The 3,287-nt window shown below is 44.0% G+C and overlaps 1 non-coding gene across 1 annotated transcript; it reads left to right on the top strand.

Moving 5' to 3' along the window:
• The first annotated feature begins 304 nt into the window (after positions 1–304).
• LOC129011080 (small nucleolar RNA SNORD88) lies at positions 305–395 on the top strand. Its single transcript, XR_008493208.1, has one exon. It is a non-coding gene; the product is annotated as a small nucleolar RNA SNORD88 (small nucleolar RNA).
• The last annotated feature ends 2,892 nt before the right edge of the window (positions 396–3,287 follow it).

The raw sequence follows: 3,287 nt of genomic DNA on the forward strand, positions 1-3,287 counted from the left end.
ATGGCAGGAGCTGCATCAGCCATCTTGCAGCCCTGAGGGAGAGAGAAAGGCAAGTGCAGAGACATCAGCATTGAGCACTGAACCTGTCTCTGGATTTCTTGCTATGTGGGAAAAGAAAACCTTCTTGGCTTAAGCTACTGTTGGTTTTCTGTTATAGTTTCATGCATTCTTAATTGATAGATCCCTGAGCTAGGTGCTTGGCATACAATGGAGAACAAAGCAGGTATGGGGCTCCTCCTTATCAAACTTACAGTCTTGTGTGAGAGACCAAAAAAAAAAAAAAAAAAGGAATAAGTTAAAAAATTACATCCCATGATGTCCAGCACTGGGCTCTGATCACTCCGGAGGACACAGTCTTCCCCAAGACCATGGCTACCTGGGGATCTGAGAGAAAAAGAAAAATAATTATACAGTGGTTTATATTATGAAAAAAGCAAAAATGTAATGGTATGATGGAGAACTACAGGGGAGGCTGACTCTATTTTAGCTAGAGGGGCCATTGAAGGCCTCTTTGAAGAGGAGGTAGTTAGGATCTGTAGGATGAGAAAACCTGGCCATTTGAAAAGGAAGTGAAAAGGGTTTTAGGCAGACAAAACAGCTAGTGCAAGGGCCCTAGGGCAAAAAGGGCTGCGTGTGTTCAAAGTCCACTGTGGCAGAAGGGTATTAAGGGAGAGATTGGAAAGAAAGAAAGAAGTAGTCAGAAGGGGCCAAATCACACAAGGCCTTGCAGTCATAAAATGGAGTTTGAATTTTAGTCTAAGTGCAAAATAATAATTTTAAAGCAAAGATCCATTTGGAGGTTGTGTAGAAAGTGTGTCCAAGGGGGCAGGAGCAGAAATGTGGAGACCAATTAGAAGGCTGTTGCAGGACTTCAGGCAAGAATGATGGTGATACATCCTAAGATGGTACCACCAGAGATGGCTTCAAGATGATTTAGGACGTGAGTCGGTAGCACTTACTGATGTAGTGGTTTGATACACACTGGTTACCTTCTTCCTTTTTTATTCTCTGGCATTTCTCCTATATAACTAGCCACTTTAAAAAAATATTTGTTGGCTCTTTTCTTTTGCTTCTCTGTAAATATTAGGGTTCCTGAGTCCTTACCTAGATTTTCTTCTCTTCTTACTCCTGGCCTTTCCCTGGGAGAGTTCATAATTCACCTACTCCATCTAGATATTTGTGATGTCCAAACACATCTCCACGTTAGGCTTCTATTTGTAGCATCAGACCCACACTTTCAACTGTCCACTAGATACCCTCACTTGGATGCTCTGCAGGCCTAAATAACCCTTGTGGACACCGCTCGCCAATCAACCTGCTTCTCGCCTGTGCTCTCTACCTCAGTGAGTGGCAGCCCCCTCCACATCCTTGCCCAAGCCAAAATCCTGGGCATTGTACTTGATGCTGCAGGGAAGGAAAGACATTTTCCTCTACCTGTTTAAGTTCCATGGCTTGGGTCTCTGAATTGAACTGCTGAAAAACAGATTAACAGGGAAAAAAATATTAATAGGAAAAAATATAGATTTTTATCTGATGTTAATATTTCTGTGTGGCATGGAGGACTTCACAGAAAAAAGTGAAAACTCTAAAGCAGTTAGATTTGAGAATTATATACCATTTTAACAAAGAACAATACATTGTGGAGACATGACAAAGGAAAAAGGGGTTTGGGCTGGAAGGGGGATGGGAAAGTGACTAGGAAACATATCGGGGAAACTGATGGAAGATAAGGGTAAATTTAGTAAGGTCTGTATAGACTCATCTTGGCTTTGACTCCCCATCCCTGGTGATAAGCATGTTCTCTTCCTAGTAGAATAAAAGCACCTTTCTCAGGGGAAATTTACATACTGCTTTTAGGTAGAAAAGGAGAGGGCAGACAGCACTTCCTGTATCTGCCATTTCTCCATTGCCTTCAGCTCAAAATAACCAATTTGCCACAGTGGCATAGTTTGGAGCAATGCTCTGATCCTCTTCAAACCTTTTCCTTATCTCATTCACCAGTCAGCCACCAAGTCCTGTTAACTTCTTCTCTTGCTCCAAACTGTCTACTTCTGTCCATCCCCACTGCCATGATCTAGTTTTGACCTCCATCATTTTTCACTTAGTCTTGTGACTGGTCTCTCTGTCTCCAGTCATATCCTTTTTTCAGTCTATTTTTCACACTGTAGACAGAACTTTCTTTCTAAAACATGACAGTATCATGTTCCTGCTCAAAGCTGCCCATGCACTTTTCAATTTTCTTAAAACAAAACTTAAACTCCTTGACATGTAATAAGGCCTTTGTGGCTGCACTTTTGTCTTGGCTCCAAGTGTGGGGGCCTGTGGGACCCTCAGCTTCCTCATCTGTGTGTGAGAACAGCAGTACCTTCCTCACAGAGTTGCCCATGGAATAAGTGCGGCAATGCATGCAAAGTGCTTGGCATGGTGTCTGATAGTCAAGGCTGGGTGGCTGATGGTTTTCACCCTGGATCTTCAAAAATGGTCACGGCCCATCCCTCAGAAGACTGCTGAAAGGACTCCAGGAAAGATGATGATATATAGCTCTTGTTCCTCTCCTTAGGAAACCCCACCTTATGTCCAGTAAGAACTCTTCATGGTGAGGATTAAAGCTCATTTTTCTGTTTCCTATAGAAACAGCAAATGGGGTGTGGGTGGGTGCTAAGGTGAGTTTCTCCCTGAAAACCTGTCCAGCTGCCCTAGGGAGGGCTGCTGAGTGTGGGTCCCTGGTGCACTATGAGGATCGGAGTACCTTCTACATGCCCCGGGGCCCACTGAGAGCTTCATCCTCCCCTGCTCACTCATGGGCTGTGCTCCAGCTCAGCTGCCATCCGGCTTCCTGCTCACAGCCTTGCATCTGTGTCCTTCTCTGCAGGCCAAACTGCACCTTTTCTTTCATTCCTATCCTCTTCAGTTAATGAAACTGGACCCCAGCTGCTTCTCATCTCATCCCCCTGAACCAATCCTCCTGGCAAATCTCCTGTCTCCAGGGTAGTCTGTGCACCATAGTGCAATGATTTTTCTTCTCAGTCTGCTCTTGTGACTCCTGGAACCCTTCGCAGACCACAGCTGCAAACAAAATCCTCAACTTACAATCACAGAGTGCTACATAACAGTCATGGGAAATGTCTAGTTTAGGGATGGTGTGTGTCCTGGGATCTTTGGGTTTATATTTGGAAGGACTTGGGAACTCTAAATATAGGGTTCCTGCAATGGTAAACGCCATCAATAGTACTCATACCTATATTACCTTCAGGACTGTAGAACCTTGGAAATAATTACACTTATGA

This window comes from Pongo pygmaeus, chromosome 10 (assembly GCF_028885625.2).
Source record: "Pongo pygmaeus isolate AG05252 chromosome 10, NHGRI_mPonPyg2-v2.0_pri, whole genome shotgun sequence".
NCBI classification, from domain to species: domain Eukaryota; kingdom Metazoa; phylum Chordata; class Mammalia; order Primates; family Hominidae; genus Pongo; species Pongo pygmaeus.